General features: G+C 44.7%; 1 protein-coding gene and 1 pseudogene across 3 annotated transcripts in view; one reads left to right on the forward strand and one right to left on the reverse strand.

Annotated features, from left to right (window-relative positions):
- The window catches only part of NELL1 (neural EGFL like 1), a 572342-nt gene that overhangs the window by 84800 nt on the left and 464452 nt on the right, over positions 1-23090 (reverse strand). The window lies entirely within an intron of this gene.
- On the forward strand, positions 17027-18217 carry LOC103107143 (voltage-dependent anion-selective channel protein 2-like; annotated as a pseudogene).

The following is a 23090-nucleotide window of genomic DNA, read 5'->3' on the forward strand; positions in this document are numbered from 1 at the left end:
TTAAACGGAACTGAAATGGTATAATGATGGTATAATGGGGGGGGGAGAGAACATTCTAGCACCTGCTTCTTTCTTTTGTGAAAACCTTATTCATTTGAAATCATGGAGCACCTGCCATTCTTAAATAAAAGAGCCTCTACTTGACGACAGAACACACTGGCTAGCAAAATCAAATTCATTTTGTTCCCTCTAAAATAGTTCTGGGTCTCAGGGACAGAAGCCACGAGTGATTTTAATATTAAGGCTGATAAGCCAAGATCGATCACAAATTCTGAATTAAGCATAAAACCACCTATTAAAGAACCTTTTCCATAAAGTAAGAAAATACAGTTATTTGTTTGCCTGTTTGTTTTTTTTTTCTCTTTTATTGATTAGCTCAGAGGTACCCTGAAGGGAAGGGAAATGGAGTTTTGGTGGCTGATGGAGTATCCTTACCCATAAACTGGGGAGATAAGAATGAGCACGTCAGAGATGACCGTCTTGGATAAATCATCACCCTAAAAGTACTACACCAACAGCAGAGCAATCCTTCCATATCCCCCTCACTTACATCCACTTTGCTTAGCAAGTGTCAGTAAGGTAATCATTTTCGAGGCCGGGTGGTGGTGCACTGGTTTAAGTGTACATAGTGTGAAGTGCAGGGACCAGCTTAAGGTCCTAGTTTGAGCCCCGGCCCCCCCACCTGCAGGGGCTTTGCCTCACAAGTGGTGACACAGGTCTGCAAGTGTCTGTCTTTGTCTTCCCCTCTCTCAATGTCTCTCTGTCCTACCCAACAACAACAACAGATAAAAAATGGCCTCCAGGAGCAGTGGATTCATAGTGCAGGCACTGATCCCCAGAAATAACCCTGGAGGCAAAAAAAAAGAAAAAAACACAAAACGACACTCATTTTCATGCCAGTTCCAAGACCTCATTAAGTCTTCTCCACAAGCAGAATCCCTGACCCTTTGGGTCAATGACCCCCATGTGCATCCCCATAGAGCATAAGATAAACAGATATCTACTGAGTCAGGGAAAGACCAACTGACTGAGCAATGAGAGACGCCAATCCCTCACTGGGGTGAGAATCCTGCTGATTTATAGTGTTATCCTTACCTGTACCGAGCCACAGAGCACTGGCACATGCCAAGAGCCATTCTCTGCTTGATAGAAGATAAGCCTTTGAAACAATGCAAGCCCTCGAGATAAGTTTCTATTTCCCCGCAGGTAGGCCATTTACCAGAAAACAAGTGACACACCACATAGTTATAGTTAATAGACATAGTTTCGGCTATGTATGTTGCAAGGGACATTCCACCCTGATAATTGCTCCACCCCCTCCTCCTCCTCCTGCACTCCCCCTTCCCCAAAGCCTTATAATGCCTGTGAACACAATAAAATTTGGCAGCTTGATCAGAATCCTGTCTTGCTGCCATTCTTTGTGTCTGCTGTCCCTTTCATTCCAGGTCCCAGGGTTCCTAGCCCCTGTTCTTGCCCCGCTGGCCGGGACAGGCACAGCTGTAGGAGAGAAAATGCAACCATCCACGATGACCAAAAATGAAAATGTCAACACAGTGATATGGATGAACTGGGTAGGGCTTGGAAAGACAGACTCTGTGGTTTCAGGGAATATCACAGAGGTAAATGATGTCAGTCCTGGCAAACTGGAGGACAGAGGGATTTTAGAAAGTGGGTTTGACTGAGAAATCTAACAGGAGAGGAAGAACAAGGTCAAGTCATAGGGCAGGGAGAATAAAGCTATCTTTGATAATCATCTGAACAGTCAAGATATCTTAATCCATCAGCTACTTCATTCCACTTTGCTTGATGACCATAGGAAATTGCAGAGAAGCAATTACAGAAGCCAGAGCTCCCACCTTCTGCACCCTCTATGAAAGAATTTTGGTGCATAATCCCATAGGGATAAAGAATAGGGAAGCTGGGAGTCAGGTGGTAACACAGTGGGTTAAGCTCACATGGCACAAAGCTCAAGGACCAGAAGAAGGATCGTGGTTTGAGCCCCCGGCTCCCCAACAGCAGGGGAATCACTTCACAGTGGTAAAGCAGGTCTGCAGGTGTCTATCTTTCTCTCCCCCTCTGTCTTCCCCTCCTCTCTCCATTTCTCTGTCCTATCCAACAACAACAACATCAATATCAACGATAATAATAACCACAACAACGATAAAAACAACCAGGGTAACGAAAGGAAAAAAAATGGCCTCCAGGAGCAGTGGATTTGTGGTGCGCCCCAGTGATAACCCTGGAGGCAAGAAAAAAAAATTGGTCCACACTCCCAGAGGGATAAAAAATAGGGAAGCGTCCAATGGAGAGGAGGGACAGGGAACTTTAGTGGTGAGAACTGAACTGAGTGGAACTGTAATGCTGTTATTTTATAATCGTGTTCATCATTATTAAATCTCGAATGAACCACCATTCCATTTTGCCTGGATAGCCTCGCGGGCGGGAGGGAGCCGACCAGGGACTCATGGCTGAGCTGGGAAGCGGTATGTCTTTATTGACGAGCGGGGATGCGGTTCAACAATCTAATCTCTTCTAATCACAACACAATTCTGTCCTGCATCTCTCCTGTAGTGGAAGAATCAGGAACAAGGAAGTACGTAGGGTAGGGAGCGGGGAGAAGGGACAAGGGAGAACCAGTGAGGATTAAACCAATGTCCCGGAGGCAGGGAAGTGCTTAGTTAACAGTGGTTATGTAAATAGAATACATCATAAGTAATACAATCGAACCTAATGTGATGATCAAAACAGAAAGTCTTATAAGCAGGATTTAGAAGCATACCAACACCATTTTGACTCTGGAGGCTCAGAAATTTAAAAGTAGAAACTGGTCCATGAACTGCTGAAACTTTTTAAAAATTTTTTCAAAAAATTTATTATTATTTGTTTATCCTTTTGTTGCCATTGTTGTTTTATTGCTGTTGTAGTTACTATTGCTGGTGATGTCGTCATTGTTGGATAGGACAGAGAGAAATGGAGAGAGGAGGGGAAGAAAGAGAGGGGGAGAGAAAGACAGACACCTGCAGACCTGCTTCACCGCCTGTGAAGCGACTCCCCTGCAGGTGGGGAGCCGGGGGCCTGAACTGGAATCCTTATGCCCGTCCTCGTGCTTCATACCACCTGTGCTTAACCCACTGTGCTACCGCCTGATCCCTGAACTGCTGAAACTTCTGAGCTAGGTTGTACTCACTCAGCTTATCCGCGGAACTTCAACCCTTCCGTGTGTGGGGCAGAGAGCCTGGCTCTCGGCCAGCAGTCTGAGCTTCTCTCCAGGGCCATTCACTTCAGGGCAGCCACAGAGCCGGCTCTTCTGCTCCCGGGTGGCAGACAAAGGTGCACACGTCCATCTGCCTCTAGTCACCCTGGTCTTTGCTCCCATGAAGTTGCTGGTTGCCAAGGACAAGTCAAGGTGGAGGATATGACGCCCTGCCGTGTGCATCCAGGGATTAAAGTATCTCACAGATTCAGCTTCCTTAGACAGAGCTCCGACCCTTTTCAGGAGGGAGCAGCAGTGCTCAGGGCGAGACTAGCATCCACTTGGCCTGGTTTACTGAGTCAGTCCGGAGGCACTGTGGGAGTGACAATGACCCTCTGGGTCTCTGCATTTCCCCAATAACTCGCTGCCGGTCATTTCCTTACTGTCTTCTCTCTCTCTCTCACTGCCTCCAGGGTTATTCTGGGGCTCGGTGCTGGCACTAGGAATCCACTGCTCCTGCTGGCCATTTTTTCCCTTTCCTTTCCAATTTTTCTTTTAAATATATAAGGTGAAGAGCTTTTATTATTGTTTTTTGTTACTGTATGTATTTTAAAATTATCTTTATATATTTATTGGCTAGAGACAGCCAGATATCGAGAGGAAATGGGGTGATAGAGAGGGAGAGAGACAGAGAGACACCTGTAACACTGCTTCACCTCTCGTGAAGCTTCCTCTCTGTAGGTGGGGACAGGGGCAAACCCAGGTCCTTGTGCACTGTAGCCGGTGCTCTCAACCAGGTGTGCCACCACCGGCCCTCTTATTATTGTTTTTTTTTTCTTTCTGGCCCTATTATTATTATTATTATTTTTTTTTACCAGAATGCTGATCAGCTCTGGCTTATGGTAATGTACAGGACTGAATCTGGGACTTTGAAGCCTCAGGCACGAGAGTCTCTTTGCATAACCATTATTCTATCTACTCCACCCTTTAATTTATTTTTTATTAGATATAACAGAGAAATTGAGAGAGGACAGGGAGAGAGAGAGAAGGAGTGACACTTGCAGACCAGCTTCACCACTCGTGAAGTGAGCCCCCTGCAGGTGGGGAACCGCGGCTAGAACCCGGGTCCTTGTACTTTTTACTACGTGCGCTTAACCAGGTGAGCCACTGCCGGGCCTCATGCCTTTATTCTCCAGTGCCTCTTTCTGACGTTGAGCAAAGGGAAGGAAGAGAGGGAAACTGCTAGCAAGCCCGACAGGCTGTTAGAAGTTTCAGAAGAGAGCAAAGTCCTGCACTGAGATGGACTAAAAATATCTGAGATTTATCTGTGAAGCCCCTACACCGAAACCAACTCATAGAACAGGTTTTCCAGTGAAAACAACTTACAGAGGGGCCCCCATATCCACTCCAAAGTGAAAGAACCATTTAAAAAGCCAAAAGAGGCACTAAAGTACTGGTGGTGTGTTTAGCCTAGTCTGGAGATGTTGTATTCAAGTGAAAGGAGATGAGGAAGAGAGGACTCCCCAGTCCCATTTAGAGGGTCTCCATTTTGCTGTGTCAGTGGTTCCGAGGTTGTGACCCATCATGGCTGCTAAAGGTCAACGGCAGAGACATCAGCAAGTCACTACCCCACCCCTGCCGCTGCTCCTTCTCAGACATGCTCAACGTGCACACATAAATAGTTTTTTTGGGGGGGGCTGGGCGTGGCTGCATGGTGGTGCAGCGGATTAAATGCACATAGTATGAAGCATAAGGACCCACCAAGGACTCCGGTTTGAGGTCCTGGCTTCCTACCTGCAAGGAGGGCGCTTCTCAAGTGGTGAAGCGGTTCTCTGGGTGTCTATGTCCCCACCCCCTCTCTGCTTCTCTCTGTCTTTCCCAATAAGATGAAAAAGGTGGCTGCCAGGAGCAGTGGATTCCACTGCTGGAGCCCCGGCGATAACCCTGGAGGCAAAAAAAAGAAAAAAAAATGTTTATGAGAGGTTATTTAGTTTCTATAAATTTCTCAAAGTAGTGTGTATGAGTATAGCTCAAAAATGTTTAAGAAAGATCCACACACAAATAAAACTCTGTATATCTATTCCCACCATTTTTTTTATTGGACCCGAGAGTCCCATCTCTCTTTCAAAAACTATTCAAATCAACCTGATATCCTGAGATCCATCCTAGATCCAGAGGCACAGAATGCTCATGCATTTCCACCTGCTTCAAGCTCATTAGACACGGAATTAGACTCTCTGGACAATAATCACAGAAGTTCAAGTTCATCTCTAATTCTGGGTTGGTCTATGTTGTCAGGTTTCAGAAAGACCAGTCTACCATAAAATGGGAGGCTATAAAGATTTTACTACTGTCGTGTGTAACAGAAGCTCTGATCATGTTATCATTTCCTCTATAGAAGAAATCTAAACCAAAATGCCAACTACATGCCCTCTCGGAGGGCCCCTGCCTCCTGACAGCTGATGAAGTATGTTTTGCACTTTACCTCCGGCCGAATTGATTCAAACCGTGACAAGTCATGGCAGCAAATATATGCGAATATCTTTTTTTTAAAAAAGATTTTTTTTAATTTCTTAATTAATGAGAAAGATAGGAGAGAGAAAAGGAACCCAGATATCACTCTGGTACATGTGCTGCTGGGGATTGAACTGAGGACCTCATACTTGGGAGTACAATGCTTTATCCACTGTGCCACCTCCCGGACCACTGTATGCAGGTATCTTGACAGAGCTTGAAAAACTATTTTTCTAGACCAGCATTTTTTTCTTCATTCACACAAATAACAAACAACTAAGACCAGAGGAATGTAGGTGACAGGGTAGTCGAGGTGCCTCAAACAGGAACAACAAATACAGGTTAAGGGAGCTGGGGAGACAGCATAATGGTTACACTGAGCACTCTGATGCCTGAGGCTCTGAGGGTCTTGGGTTCAACCCCCAGCACCACCATCAGCTAGTGCTGAGCAGGGCTCTGGTGTCTGTCTCTCTTTCCCTCTCCCTCTCCCTGGATCTTTCTCTCTTTCATTAAATAAATATTTTTTTAAAAATACAGGTCAAGGGGGCTGGGAGGTAGTGCACATGGCACGAAGTGCAAGGATCCCTGTAAGGATCCCGGTTCAAGCCCTAGCTCCCCACCTGTGTGTGTGTGTGTGTGTGTGTGGGTGCTTCACAAGTGTTGAAGCAGGTCTGCAGGTGTCTATCTTTCTCTCCCCCTCTATCTTCCCCTCCTCTATTTCTCTCTGTCCTATCCAACAATAACAACAGTAATAACAATAACAACAACAACAACAATGATAAACAACAAGGGCAACAAAAGGGGAAAATATACCCTCCGCCCACTCAGCCCCACCAGGAAAAACCCTCGTGTGTCATTCCTTTGTCGGAACATGTCAAATCCACCAGATACAGGGGCTTCTGTCTACATCTCACATCCCAGGTTACGGTTTACCTCACACACTGTCTCTGAGAATTCCAGATGTCTCCACTGTCCTAAACAGCCATCAATCAGTGCTGTGATGCTTTGAACACCAAATCTCACCTCCCCAGAGCCCTGCCCCACTAAGGAAAGACAGAGACAGGCTGGGGGTGTGGATCCACCTGCCAATGTCCACGTCCAGCAGAGAAGCAATTACAGAAGCTAGACCTCCCACCTTCTGCACCCCAGAAAGAATTTTGGCCCAGACTCCCAGAGGGATAAAGAACAGGGAAGTTTTTTTTTTTTTTTTCCAATGGAGGGGATGGAACATGAAACTCTGGTGGTGGAAATGATGTGGAATTATCCCCCTGTTATCTTATAATCTTGTTCATCATTATTAAATCACTAATAATTAAAAATCAAAACAACAACAACAGTGGCAGTAAGCACTATCAGGAGCTGAGGTACCTCTGAGATTCAGGAGAGGCCCGAGAGCAAGAAACACCAGGAGAATCAAGAATTCTGTTAGTTTTAATAATCTCACTCATTAGTTTTCATTACTGCATATTTTTTTATTTGTCACAGTGTTAGATCACCCAGAGTACTGCACAGACTGAATGAGGAGAGAGTACCATGGTGGCCCCCGTCTCACTCAGCTTGGTACTTGTCACAATGTTAGATCACCCAGAGTACTGCACAGACTGAATGAGGAGAGAGTACCATGATGGCCCCCGTCTCACTCAGCTTGGTGCTTGTCACAATGTTAGCTCACCCAGAGTACTGCACAGACTGAATGAGGAGAGAGTACCATGGTGGCCCCCGTCTCACTCAACTTGGTGCTTGTCACAATGTTAGCTCACCCAGAGTACTGCACAGACTGAATGAGGAGAGAGTACCATGATGGCCCCCGTGTCACTCAACTTGGTGCTTTGTCAGTCTTAGCCACACCCCACGGGAGCTGGGTGCTGGGTGCACCCCCACATACCTTCTATGACATAAGGCTCCAACATTTACTCCCTCGCAGGGGCCAGGCGGTGGTACACCTGGCTGAGCGCACACATTATAGTGCAAAGGGACCCAGCCTCAATCCCCTAGCCCCCACCAGCAGGGGGAGAGCTTCAGGAGTGGTGAAGCAGGGCTGCAGGTGTCTCTCTCTCCCTCTCTCTCTCTCTCTCTCTCTGTCTCCCCCTCCCCCATCTCAATTTCTATCTGTCTCTATCCAATAACAAAGAAATTAATCATTTAAAATATTCACTGCCTCCTCCCACAACACAGGTTCACTGGTATTTGCAGGTATTGGTCGGCACAAGCAACCACAAGCATATTAAAGATGACTGCACGGGAGCCAGGGATCCCCAAGGACTGGGTTTCAGCAAAAAGTCCATGAACAGGCTGAACAAGCTGACAGAAAGCAGGACATGGCTTTGTGAGGTCTCCCCCTTGCCTATGTCCACGGGGCCTCAATCCCAATTACTCGCTATTTCTTGAAAACCTACGGTCCGGCGGGCAGTCCACTCGGAATGTGTAGGTGTGTTGTTTTCGCTGGGCTAGGTTGTTTTCGCCGGGCTGGCTTCACGGGCGGGTAACAGACGACCAGGGACTCATGGCTGGGTTGTAGGCAGTGTCTCTTTATTCATGCAGGACGCAGCACAATCTAAGACGAGCTAAGTTAAACTCAAAGTACAGTACAGTACTCTAAAACTCACCATGCTGTCTTTATATATACTTCCCAAGTAGGGTGGAAACAGGATGTGACGTAGAGAGGGTGGAGAGAAAAGTGACTGGCGAAAATCAGGGTGTGACAAAGAAGGGATCAGGGTGTGACAAGGAGGGGGGTGGAGCAAAAACATATCATGAAACAGTGGGGATTGAACCAATGCCCTGGAGGGAGGGTGGTGCTTGTTAACAGCGGTTATGTAAATAGAATGCAGTGGTTATGTAAATAGAATAGTGTTAAGCAGGGGGGATTTAAACCAAATGAAGCAGAAGGGGTCTCATGCATACCGACATAGGGGCATATCAGTCGCCCTCTCCACCTCGTGAATGTGACGGCATTTACATACAGATGAAGAAATCTACGGACAGAAAGTTCTATGCAGGGCCCGGCGGTGGCGCACCTGGTTACGCACACACATTACAGAGCGCAAAGACCCGGGTTCACAACTCTGGTCCCCACCTGTCTTTCTGTTTCTTCCCCTCTCCCTCCCTCCCCCCTCAGTTTCTCTCTGTCTCTATCCAATAATAAAGAAATAAAAATCATAAAACAAAAGAAATTTCTATGCCTCCCTGGAGAGGCCCTGCTAATTCATGAGGGACCAATCTTTAAACATCAGAAGGCTGACAACCAAACTGGTACTTCTCCTTTAAACCTGGCCTACTGGGAGAGAGGGTGACTGGCTCCGGCGGCCACATCCTCTTCAGCCCACATGGCCATACGGAGCAATCTGCTGGCAGGGGACAGGGATGGGGAGAGAGTTCTGGGTTAACATTATATTAAAAGGCATTCCCTCTGCAACTAAATTGCCATTATCAGCCACAAGCCATCGTGTCTCTGACCCCACAAAAGCAGCCCCTGGCAGAGGCTCAGTGCCGCCCAGAGCCTGTCAGGCACACTGCACTCTTGGCGGGCAACCTTGTGTCAACTTGTGTGGGCTACTTTCTCTACTGACACGAGGAAGAAGCAAGTCACTGTGGTGATCACACAGCATGAGGCTTTCAAATAGGCAGAGATGGCACGTTCCACCTTGTTGTTGAAAGTCCCCATAAAACTACCATAAATAGCAATCCACACATATAAGAAATCACATGTAAACTGTGATGGGAAGCAGATTCACAGTAGATTATAAATTACGAAGTCATGTGAACACAGGGCTGGAATGAAGCCCAGACCAAGGGATGTACAAAAAAATTAAAAAAAAAAAGACAGAAAGAAATGTTGCCTCTCTTTACCTCACTGGTTCTCCTGGAGTTGTAAAGTCAAAGCTGATGGAACCTAAACTTGATCCACAGTGCATCTCTCTGTTGACAATGCACTTCCCAGAGTACTGACTGGCTTCTCAGCTGACTGAAGAATAGAAATGGGAAGAGTGACAGGAGCAGCCTATGCACCACAGATGGTAATTATCTTGGTCTCTCAAGCTTGTTTTCTGGTGTCTACATGAAGCAGCAACAAACAACAAAAGCAGATGACATGTCTATTATGTCACAATAAGACAAGTTCTGCAAAAGTGGGGAGCACTGCACTGCCCCAAAATAGTTAAGAACAGAGGTGAAGATTGTTTCAGGGCCAGGTGATGGCACACCTGACTAAGCACTCGTATTACAAAGCACAGGGACCTGGGTTCAAACCTCTGGTCCTTTCCTGCAGGGGGGAGGCTTCACGAGTGGTGAAGCAGGGCTGCAGGTGTCTCTCTTTCTCTCTCCCTCTCTATCTCCCCCTCCCTCTTGACTTCTGGCTGTCTCTATCCAATCAGTAAAGATAATACAACTTTTATAAGAAGAAATGTTTAAAAAGTCTTTTTTTAAAAAGACAGGTTTTAAATATTTATTGGAAATATGCAGTCATTATAATTAACATAAAATAAGCTTTAATGACATAATTTTATGTCCTGACTTAAAAGAATAAATCTCATGTGAGCAGGACCAGCGTAGCCTTTTCTTCCAGCCACGTTTGCTATGCCCTGTTGTTCTGTGTGGGCTGTTGTCGGCACGTGGCCTCAAGTGTCAGTCACGAAGAGGACAGGTGGTGCTCACGCCAGTGCCTCATCAACTAAGTTAAAATCTGACCAGCTTCACTGGAAACACTGCATCAAAGTAACAACCACGCTATATACTGTTGGTGAAAAATGAATTCTTGGGGGCTTGGTGGTGGCTAAGTGCACACATTACTGTGCACAAGGACCCGGGTTCAAGCCTCTGGTTCCCACCTGCAGGAGGAAAACTTCAGCAATTGGTGAAGCAGGGCTGCAGGCGTCTCTCTGTCTCTCGCCCTATCTCCCCACCCCCTCTCAATTTCTCTCTGTCTCTATTCAATAATAAATAAATAAAGTGATTAAAAACAGAAAAAAATCTCAACTGAAGACATGTGTTTTCGTTTTTGGGTCCTTAAAAATGTAGTTGTTTAGTTAATGACTAAGAGACAATATTTCTCAAGCAAAACCCCTGGGAAACTGCAGCAGAAAAGAAAAAAAATAAAACTTTTCCAAGCCCCGTAGCACTTGTTCTCTTCTCCGTTTCGGCCTCAGCTGGTCCCCTGGCCTAGCAGAGTGGAGGATGGAGAGAGACAGGTGGTTCTTTCTCTCTCCTGTGGCACTGAGTCCAGTGAAAACATCAGACACAGAGGGCGCGGCTCCTGTGATGAGAATGTTGGTCAAGTCCCATCTGGAAGGAGCACTCAATCCGTGAGTGGTGGCTTGTGTATCTGTTATCTTCAAAAATACACGAGGGGGAGTCCGGCGGTAGCACAGCGGGATAAGCACCCGTGCCACAAAGCGCAGGGACCAGCTTAAGGATCCAGGTTCGAGCCCCCAGCTGCGTACCTGCAGGGGAGTCGCTTCACAGGCGGTGAAGCAGGTCTGCAGGTGTCTGTCTTTCTCTCCCCCGCTCTGTCTTCCCCTCCTCTCTCCATTTCTCTCTGTCCTATCCAACAATGATAACAATAATAATTACAACAATAAAACAACAAGGGCAACAAAAGGGAATAAATATTTTTTAAAAAACTTTAAAAAAATACATGAGGGGGCAGGGGTAGATAGCATAATGGTTATGCAAAGAGACTCTGATGACTGGGGCTTCAAAGTCCCAGGTTCAAGCCCCTGTACCACCATCAGCCAGAGCTGAGCAGTGCTCTGGTAAAAAATGAATAAATAAAAATAATCATTAAAAATACATCAGGATAAAATGTGCGTAGTTGACCTTTTAAAAACTTGATATCAGATGTCAGGCTCATGCAAAAACTAGTAAGGCCATGGGCCCTTTGGAATATGTCTAAAATAGACCTACTAGCTTTTTCCAAAACGGACACCCCAAGTCTTCATCTGTAATATTCCAGCCTTTAAGTTCATGATTAGTCAAATATTTATATGGTCTTATATGTTAACTCTTTTTCAGCCACCAGGTTCCAGAAGCGACCATGGGTCCATGTTCCCAGAGGGATAAAGAATAGGAGAGCTATCAGAGGAGGGGATGGGATACGGAGTTCGCATGGTGGGAATTGTGTGGAGTTGTACCCCTCTTACACTATAGTTTTTGTCAGTGTTAACTTTCTATAAATAAAAATCTAAAAAAAAAAAAAAAAAAGCACATAGTACAAAGCTCTAGGACCTGTGCGAGGACCCAGGTTCGAGCCCCAGCTCCCCACCTGCAGGGGGTGTAGCTTCACAAGTGGTGAAGCAGGTCTGCAGGAGTCTCCCTGTCTCTCTCCTCTTTATCTCCCCCTGCTCTATCAATTCCTCTGTGTCCTATACAATATAATGGAAAAAATGGTCGCCAGGAGCAGTGGCATCATAGTGCAGGCACCGAACCCTAGTGATAACGTTGGAGGCATGTTGGGAAATTGTGGGGATTGTGCAGATGGGTCACATCCACCATGTTGTCCCCTCAGGGTACTGTCAATTCCCAAGAGAGAAACCCTATTCCTGGAGTGCCTTGTTTCCTAGCCAATCCTGTCCTGACTCGTCACTTCCAGGTTTTGCCCTATAAAGCCCTCCTGCTTCCGCCTCTCTCTCTCTCTTTGCCCGCTTTTCACCTTGGTGACCTGACGCAGGAAAGGGCTGCTGCACGTAGCAGGAGGCGGCCATTTTGCTAGCTCCACGTGGCCCTAACCGCTGCGCTCTCACCCAACTCTGAGGAGCCAGCGTGAATAAAGATTTGTGTTCCCTCTTAACTCTGGATCTCCTCTCTCTCCTCTGCGTCGCAGCCCAACAGAGGCAGAGAGAGAGAGAGAGAGAGAGAGAGAGAGAGAGAGAGAGAGAGAGGAAGAACAAAACATCTCTAAGACCTTGGAAGAACTATAATTATCAGTGTGTGTATGTGTGTGTATGCAGTGTCTGGGGACAGGAACAAAACTTTGGTGGTGGAACTGGTGTGAAACTGTAACCCTAGCATTTTATAACCATGCAAACCACGGTGAATAACAGCAGCTGAGAGTAAGACTGCTGAATCATCTGCCACCTGCTATTCTGGTGGTGATAACTGATGCTGCTGCTAGATCCATGCAAAGCCCAAGGAAGGGAGCCATGCATGATCTGCTTCAGCCAGATTCATGATGGCTCAGCATCTGCTGCGTTACAGTCAGGAGAAACAGTTACAAGGACTTCAATCCCCTCAGCTCTTAGGCTTTTGTGTTCTGTTAATACTATAGATGATAACTCTGAAATAATAAACACAATACACAAATGATAGAGTCTTGTTTCGTTTTACACCAGTACAAACAAATTAGACCAACCAAAGCAATGAGATCGCCCTCATGTCTGCAGTATGGGAGTAGGTATTTTTTAAAATATTTTTTTATATTGACTTATTTATTTTCCCTTTGTTGCCCTTGTTTTTTTATTGTTGTTGTATTTATTATTGTTGTTGTTATTGGTGTCATTGTTGGATAGGACAGAGAAAAATGGAGAGGAGGGGAAGGCAGAGAGAAGGAGAGAAAGATAGTCACCTGCAGACCTGCTTCACTGCCTGTCCTTGTGCTTCAAGCCATGTGTGCTTAACCCGCTGCGCTACCACCAGACTCCTGGGAGTAGGCATTTTTATGGCAGAACTGGGGTCAAAACAGAGAGATGGGGACCAGGCGGTTAGTGCGGCGGGTTAAGCATACAACGTGTGAAGTGCAAGGACTGGTATAAGGATCCTGGTTAGAGCCCCTGGCTCCCCACCTGCAGGGGAGTCACTTCACAAGCAGTGAAGCAGGTCGGCAGGTGTCTGTCTTTCTCTCCCTCTCTATCTCCCCCTCCTCTCTCAATTTCTCTCTGTCCTACCAAACAACAATAAGAGCAGCAACATACAACAACAATAAAAAAAAACAAGGGCAACAAAAGAGAAAATAAATAAATTTAATAAAAATAGTAGTAAAACAACGACGACAATGGAAAAAAGATGGCCTCCAGGAGCAGTGGATTCGCAGTGTAGGCACTGAGCCCCAGCGATAACCCTGGAGGTAAAACAATAAATTTAAAAAAAAAAAACATTTTTTTTTCTGACATAAAGACAAAAGTTGACTATACTCCACTGTGTTCACTCAAACTCAGCACCCTACTAAGGGCTAGAACTAGAATTGATGGAGAGTCAATCAGAAAACATGACTCTGGAAGTTAGGAATCCTAGCTTTGGAAAAATTCCTATTAACCAGGCCCATACAGACACAGTTGTTCAGCATGTCCATCACCTATCCCTTGTTCTGATACATTTTCCTTTTCGTTTTTGGCTTTGTTTATATCTACAAGATGACAATGTGCAGCTCCCCACCACAGTCACCACCAGAGTTCTGTGTCCCTACCCTCTCACCTCCAAAGGATAACCAACATAGTGCTCACAAGTCTTGGAATCAGTTCGTTTCTGTTTCTTTTTTTTTTTTTTTTTTTGGTTGTTTTGTCTTTCTTTCCTCCTTCTTTCCTTCCTCCCTCCTTCCTTTTCCTTCCTTCCCTTCCCTTTTAACTTGTATGCTGATAACACCCAGGACTTCTCTATCCCTCACTGCCTATGATTCATGCAGAGTGATTCACCAACACTTGTTCCCAATAGTGTAATGAGAGTCAAACGGGCGTATTTTTAAAGCTTAAACACTTAATTTTGTCATTAAAAACACTTTGCCAAAAATATAACTGCTAATCAAATTCAAACACAGTGGGCTGGCCTCTGGCTCAAGTCTTTCTTAGCTAAGCTATTTGTGTGCAAGTGAAAACAAAAGATTATTTTCTTCCCTGAGGAAGAGAATATGGCAAGCGGGACACACAAGTTGTGGAAAGAGATGAAGAAAGACTAGTTGTCGGGTGTGGTTGTCACACGTCCTGCTTATAAACACTTACCCTTGGGTCAACACAGAAAGTTCAATGAGAAGACAAGCATTACAAGGGCCACTTTCTTGACAACTTGAAGACCTGACCAGAAGGCAAGGTGAACAATCCAAGTCTGATTCTGTCCTTCTGGACGCTGGGGTAGGCACTGAAAGCTGACAGTTGACTTAAACAACTTACTGAAGACTTGCCTGGCAACCTGGTTATTTCTCGGTTAAAAAATGGAAGGGAAGATGGAGGCCCGTCCTTACAACCAGCAGCATTCACGATGCCATTCAGTACAAACACGACTACATCCACTCCCCATTCACAAGTGGGGAGTGAAAGTTACTGAACTGTGGTTCCGGCACGCGGTGTGAAGAGCAGGGACAGACATAAGGATCCCAGTTGGAGGCCCTAGCTCCCCACGTGTGTGTGTGTGTGTGTGTGTGTGTGTGTGTGTGTGTGTGTATGTGTGTGTGTGTGTGTGTGTGTGTGTGTGTGTGTGGTCCCTTCACAGGCAGTGAAACAGGTCTGTAGGTGTCTGTCTTTCCATTTGCCTCTGTCCTATCCAACAACAATGACATCAACAACAACAACAATAATAACCACAACAATGACTCAAAAAAAAAAAAAAAACAAGAGCAATGAAAGTTAAAATAATAGCCTCCTGGAGCAGTGGATTTGTGGTGCAGGTACCCAGCCCCAGCAATAACCCTGGAGGCAAAAAAAAGGTCACTGAACCATTTTGTAGATTTGGAGAAATTCACATAGACAATGAGCTGTGGATATGGGACAAACACCCGTGAGGCGTGACTTCAACCTCACTCCATCTGCCCCACACGCTGCCGGCCGCACGGTCAAACATGCTTCACGTCTTACGCACGGCTTTCGTGGAGAACATTCAGCAGGTCTCCTTGCTTTTTCTGACTGTCCAGACCTGCCTTACGTTGCAGTGGTGCACACGTCTGCCTTCTCTGAGGTTATGAATTAAGCCTGCTGCTAGCAGGACCACTCCCCCCCACCCTACCCCCCGAGCCCCCGGGGAATGATTTTTAGGTCAAGATGCAATTCATAATGGCTAGCGTCACTACTGGGAACTGAATATGAATAAGCTGAATGGCTGACCTTAGGATTCAGGACAAAGCCATAACATGTGAGTGTCACAGCATTTAGGGATCAAGAGCGGGGGAGGGGGGAGGGAGGAGGCAGAGGTGCACTTGTTAGAGCAGAAGGTTCCGGTTCCGGTGCACAAGGACCCAGGCTCACACCCCTCGTCCTCATCTTCAGGTAGAGAGCTTCAGGGCTGGAGGAAGAGTGCTGCAGGTGTCTGTCTCTCTTTCTCTCAGCCTCTATCTTACGCAATTTTTCTCTGTCTCAAATAAAAATAATATATTTTAAAAAATATTTTAAAAAGTGGCGGGCAGAGGTGTTGGTGCACCTATTTAAGGGCTCACATTACAGTGCACAAGGGCCCAGGTTCAAGTCCCTGGTTCCCCACCTGCAGGGGGAAAGTTTCATGAGTGGTGAAGCAGGGCTGCAGGTGTCTGTCTCTTTCCTAGTTTCTATTTCCCCCGTTCCTCTCAATTTCTCTCTGTCTCTGTCTAATAAGTAAGATTTAGAAAAGCAGAGTTTGGAGGGGGAAGATGCTATTTGATATTTGTCTTCCCAATTACCTCTTTTAATTATTTGATTCTTATATCTTTATACTCTGGAGAGATTTGTAGTCTGCTGAAAACACATTTTCCTTTCTTTCCAAGCACTGCTGACGATCTTACAGCAACAATATGGTAAGAATCTCTGAGGCTTTCACTAAGAAGATGCTCTGTATGTTCTGTTAAGATGGCTTTATAGCTGGTGCTTTTTCAGCTTTACTAGTTAATGTTGCAGAAAATGCTGTATGATTTGAAGTCGAGAGAAAGGAACAGAGATGAGATGGCGTGTATTTCTCTGTCTTATTCTTAACGATAGTTCTCTAACATTGAAAGACACTGTGAAACGTGTCATTATGGTCATTACCTCACAGGTGTCTGAAATATGCCATTTTCTATTTGATTGACACAAATAGTTCAAAGGTTCTTTCTGTCTTTTTGTATTTTTCCTGTCTTACTCTGTATTCTTTCTTTTTTATTTCTATTAATTGGGTAAATATAAGCAAAATTTGAGAGGGCAGGGGGTGATAGAGAGGGAGAAAGACAGAGAGACACCTGCAGCCCTGCTTCACCACTCACAAAGCTTTCTCCCTGCAACTGGGGACTGGGGGCTCAAACCCGGGCCCATGTACGCTCAACCAGGTGCGCCACCACTCAGCTCCCTACTGCTTATTCTCTACCCTGGCAGTGAGATATGAGCAGAAGTCACTAAGAAAGCAAACACTGAAGCTCTGCTGTAAACTCACGGAGCAGCTTCAGCTTAGAGCACCCAGCGTCACCCCTCAGGAGACCACCAGATCACCTCTTCCTGTGGCCTTGCCATGGCAACCAACGGACAGGCCTGCCAGCGGCCAGTGTGTACTCCTCCAGCATACGCTGACCTTGGCAAAGCTGCCAGAGATATTTTCAACAAACGCTTTGGTTTTGGGTTGGTGAAACTGGATGTGAAAAAAAAGTCATGCCATGGCGTAGGATTTTCAAGACCTGGTTCATCTAATACAGACACTGGTAACGTTACTGGGACCTTGGAGACCAAAAATAAATGGTGTGAGTATATTCTGACTTTCACAGACAAATGGAACACTGATAACACACTGGGAACAGAAACTGCAACTGAAGACCAGATTTGCCATGGTTTAAAACTGACATTTGATACCACCTCTTCACTAAACATGGGAAAGGAACGTGGTAAAAGCAAGTCTTCTCACAAGAGGGAGTGCATAAACCTTGGTTGTGACGTTGACTTCCATTTTGCTGGACCTGCAATCCAGGGTTCGTCCAGCCGTCTTTGGTTATGAGGGCCGGCTTGCTGGTTACCAAGTGACCCTTGACAGCGCCCAATCAAAGCTGGCGAGGAATAGCTTTGCAGTAGGCTACCAGACTGGGGACTTCCCGCCACACACTAATGTCAACAATGGCACAGAATCTGGAGGATTGGTTTATCAGAAAGTTTGTGAAGATCTTGACACTTCAGTAAACCCTGCTTGGACATCAGGAAGCAACTGTACTCGCTTTGGCACTGCAGCTAAATACCAGTTGGATCCCACTGCTTCCATTTCTGCACAAGTCACTGACTCTAGTCTAATCGTAGTGGGCTACGCTCAGACTCTGAGGCCTGCTGTGAGGCTCACACTGTCTGCCCTATCTACCCCAGGAGGTGGGAAGAGCATAAATGCTGGAGGCCACGAACTTGGGCTTGCTTTGGAATTGGAGGCTTAATCCAGCTGGAAGAAACTTCTGGGAATGGACATCAGAAGATTTGGCCTGAATATATTTCCAGTGTGACCAGCAGACAACCCCCAGGCCCTCCCCAAGAAGGGGATCAAAACACAGGATGATTTAAACAAGAGCTGTAGTTTAAATATTTAGACAGTTGCTTGTTCGCTTGTTTCTAGTTGAATTGGTTAGCTATCTAGTTACCAATACTGCAGTTATGCAGTCACCCATACATTATTTAAATATATTTAACTGTTTTTGTCTTTATCAGTTCTGTTGCTGTGTCTCTTTGTGATCCATAAAAAAGTTTCTTTTTAAAAATAAGTCACTTATTTCATACAAACTGAAAACAGTTTGAAATAAATAAATAGAATTAATTTATCTCATGAGCCAGGAGATACTTTATTGGATAAAACATTGCATTCTCAAGCATGAACTCGTAAATACAATCCCCAGCATCACATGGGCCAGAGTAGAGTTCTGGCATTCTTTCTCCTTCTTGATGTCACTAATAAACTAGTAAATAGGGGGGCCAGGTGGTGACGCACCAGGTTAAATGGACATAGTACTAAGCACAAGGACCCACATAAGGATTCAGGTTCAAGGCCCTGCTCCCCACTTACAGGGGGGATGCTTCACAAGTGGTGAAGCAGGTCTGCAAGTGTCTCTCTGTCTCTCTCTCTCTCTACCTGCCCCTTCCTGTCTCAAGTTCTCTCTGTCCTATCCAATAAAGCAGAAAAAAAAAATGGTCTCCAGGAACGGTGGATTCACAGTACAGGCACTGAGCCCCAGTGATAACCCTGGAGCCAAAAATAAATAAATGAAAATAAGAAAATATGCTGAGAAATTAATTGATCTCTATCCATACTGGTCTCCACCTGCCTAAATAATTTGTTCATCACCCACAGAATTTCTCTGGATCTCCCTTCTTCCTGTTTAGCACCGGTGGCAGCTTAATCCCCATTTTTCACAAGGAAAATTGTTTCCAACTGTAGTTATCCTCTTCCCAGATTTAATTCTGTCCTTCTGTGCCCAAAGCTATCAAAGCCCTTGACCTCCAGATATTTCTATATTATGTCTCCATTCTCTTTGGTACTTGTAACTTCCACTCAGGACCATCTGTGGCTTTAATTAGCGTGTGGAATCCGCCTCCTGCCGGATCATTAATGGAGTCATTAAATAAATCTGAGCCAAGTGCTAGTCTGGAGGTCTCTGTGGTCTTCAACTCCAGTTATATGGAACACTACCTTTCACTTCCATCCCTTTTCGTCATTCTCCAAGACACAAGTTCACAATCTCACGTCTACACCGTTTGAAGTTATATTTCAAACAAAATTTCATAAATAGCTAGCTTTTTTTTAGAACAAAAGCTTAATTTAAGTATCATCAGTAGACCAGCAATTTATATTCCTGATTTCCCATAACATTCTAAAAATGTAACGGAATAATTCAAATACTGACCTATTAAAAATCAGAATTTATTGGTCCCAGAAATCAGATACTTTACTTTCAACAAGGAAGTATTTGTGTTTTCAGGCAGTCCCTTATACTTATTTATTGATATTTATTTATTTATTTATTTATTTATTTATTTTTGCATCCAGGGTTACCACTGGAGCTCGATGCCTGTACCACAAAGCCACTGCTCCTGGCAGCAGCCACCTTGTTGCTGTTGTTGCTGCTATCATTGCTGTTGTTGTTGTGGGATAGGACAGAGAGAAATTCAGAGAGGAGCAGAAGACAGAAAGGAAGAGAGAAAGCTAGACACCTGCAGACCTGTTTCACCGCTTGTGAAGCCACCCCCCTGCTGGAGGCTCGAACCTGGGTCTTTGCACACTTAACCCAGTGCACTCATTTTTCTTTCTTTCTTTCTTTCTTTCTTTCTTTCTTTCTTTCTTTCTTTCTTTCTTTCTTTCTTTTTAATAAAAAGTACTGTCATGGGAAAGTTACTAAACAGAAACCTGTCCCTTCCTGCAATCTTCTTCCTTCTGCAGGAGAAATACAAGTACATAATCTGACTGATTTCACAGTTAGCTAAATGACCACCCAGGGTTTCATGTTGGTCAGGGTTCTTTGTGACTTCCCTCCCACCTGGGGGTGAGAAAAGTCTGTAGAATGCAAGGCTGGCTTTTCATTAAAGACACTGGGCTGAATACTCACATCTGTCTCTTCTTCCCCCACCAAACACTGAACACAGCATGGAAGGCAAATAAACCAAAGATTCTCAAGGGCAAACCACACTGGAGGGGAGAGAAGTCTATAATCTTAGAAACTACAAGAGAGATACTGAACATCAACTCCTGACCTGCAGGAGAAAAGCCAAGAAGCCACTTGATTTTCATGACAAGAGAACAGGAGTTGGTGGCATTAGCTATCTGTGGGGTTGCAGCCCATATATATCAAAGGCTAACAGAGTGAACATCAGATGAAGAAGCAGGACCCTCCAAGCTTCCTTACCCCAGGTAGATTCTCATCTTTCTTAGCCCCAAAGACCCAATGCTTATCCTCAGCAGAATGTGCCAAAAAAACAAACAAACAAAAAAAAAAAAACTGGAAGACAGACACCAGGTAATACTAAAATCAAGGATATTGGCAAAAAGAAATTGCATACTAATGTGGACATAATCTCTTTTATCCAGCCATTACTGAGAATCCTAACAATTATGTCTCTTCCACAAGTTTAATTATTTCTTTTAAAAAATATTTGTATTCATTTAGTATTGGATAGAGACAGAAAGAATTTGAGAGGGGACAGAGAGATAGAAAGGGAGAGAGGAGGGCCACTTTACAGGCGGTGAAGCAGGTCTGCAGGTGTCTATCTTTCTCTCCCCCTTTCTGTCTTCCCCTCCTCTCTCAGTTTCTCTCTATCTTATCCAACAACGACAGCAACAACAGTAATAACAACAACAAGGATAAACAAGGGCAACAAAAGGGAAAAATAGCCTCCAAGAGCAGTGGATTTGTAGTGCAGACACCGAGTCCCAGTGATAACCCTGGAGGCAAAAAAAAAAAAAAAGAAAAGAAAAACAAAGGGAGAGAGAGACAGAGAGAGAGACACCTGCAGCCCTGCTTCACCACTGGTGAAGGTTTCCCCCTACAGGTGGGACCAGGGGCTTGAACCTGGGTCCTTGGGCACTGTAAAGTGTGTGCTTAGCCAGGGGCGCCACTGCCTGGCCCCTAATTAATTCATTCCTTAGGTTGGAAGAATCTTCCGTATAACATATAAAGAGCTCAAAAGAATAAGCCTAAAATCATTTGCATCAATCTTCCATATGAGGAAAAATAATTTTAACCCAAATTTATAATGTGTCACTCATGAAAGTGAGCAGGTAGCTACGGCTACTGGATGTGTGGAAAAACAAAGGAGCAGAAAAGAGACATCAAGGGAGAGACCACAGTAGTAGAGCTCATGGAAACATGCTGCTATCCTCAGGGACATCATTATCCTACATGTTACAACTGCGGGCAGGCGCTGGGAGGGTGTGCTCACGGGTGCAAGTCTCTGGTCCCTGTGTTCAGGGGGTACCTGAACACAGTCACCAGCAGTGAAGTTTCACCAGCAGTGAAGCAATGTTGCAGTTGTCTGTCTGCCTCTCTCTCTCTCTCCCCTTCTTTTCTCCTCTCTGACTTTTTCTAAGTCTCCATAAGAAAAAGAAAGGGAAACAAAAGTGAACTGAAAACAATGGAGTCATGCAGCCTCCAAGTTCCAGTGACGAACCTTGGTGGCAGAAACCAAGTAACCTCAATAAAGAACCAGAAACAAACTGATTGATAATAAAAATAGCACAAATAAAAATAATAAATTTGGAAGTTAAAGCTGAGGAAATATAACTGTACCTCCCAATAAACAGAGAAAATAAAAAAGGAATAAAGATGTAAAACGTAGAAAAATTAATCAGAGAACAATGAACAATTTAGATGTTGACTTGGAAATAAGAATTCCAGGGAAAAACACACACACACACACACCACCCCACAGTAAGTCTTCCTTTTTTTTTTTTTAACACTAGAAATGAGATCAAGAATTTCCAAACTAAAAGGCTCTTAAAGGTACCTGTCAAACTGATTTAGTCATAAGGTCTGCATAATAATATTTCATGATCAAATTCTTAGCACTCATGATAAAAAATTGAAGTCACAGTTATTTAGAAAACTAGATCTCATACAAGTAATCAGGATGAATGATATACACTTCTCAAAATCTGTACCAGCAAGATGCTAATAGAATTGTTCCTGAAATATTCTAAAGGAAAACACTCTCAACCTGGAGTTATATCTATTTATCTAAGCTAGCAAAGAGGTACAAGGTTCAGTCGGAACATTTCCAGCCATGCAACCTGGGAACAATTTATTTCCCATGTACTCCTCCTATAGGAGAAAGAAGTCAAGTAAACAGCAGGACCAACAAGATACAGAAAATGCAGAAAGTGGGGGGTCGGGCAGAAGTGCAGTGGGTTAAGTGCACATGGTGCAAAGCACAAGGCGGTGAAGTAGGTCTGCAGGTGTCTTTCTCTCCCCGTCTTCTCCTCCTCTCTCCATTCCTCTCTGCCCTATCCAACAACAAATGACATCAACAATAATAACCACAAGGCTACAACAAGTGCAACAAAAGGGGGGAAAATGGCCTCCAGGAGGAATGGATTCATGGTGCAGGCACCAAGCCCCAGCAATAACCCTGGAGGTAAAAAGATAAAAAAAAAAAAGAAGAAGAAAGAAAGAAAGAAAGAAAAAGAAAGAAATATGTCCTTCCCTGCACTCCAGCTCCATGAGCACCCAGAGAGAGAGAAGGACAAGGAGAGGGACATGTGGAGGTAGTTAAGATGTCATGAGTGGTTTAGAGGGGAAGAGAGGATTGAATCAGAAAAAGAAGGGGCAACTATGTTTAAATATGGACAGATAGTTGTAGAGAAGATGGTTGGCCCATGTCTACAACCTTAGGGGAACTGTGGTGGATTGCACTGGGCAAAGTGAAGATTCAGAACTCTGGTGGTGGGAATGGTGTGGATTCAAAGCCCTGTCGACATGTTAATTCTATAATATAAAAATAGAAAAAAATCAAAAATCAAAAGAAATCTGTCCTTTATCTCAGGAGCATTAGGAAGGCACTAAGATGTTTCTCAATGA

The sequence above is a fragment of the Erinaceus europaeus genome, chromosome 17, assembly GCF_950295315.1.
Source record: "Erinaceus europaeus chromosome 17, mEriEur2.1, whole genome shotgun sequence".
In the NCBI taxonomy this organism is placed as follows: domain Eukaryota; kingdom Metazoa; phylum Chordata; class Mammalia; order Eulipotyphla; family Erinaceidae; genus Erinaceus; species Erinaceus europaeus.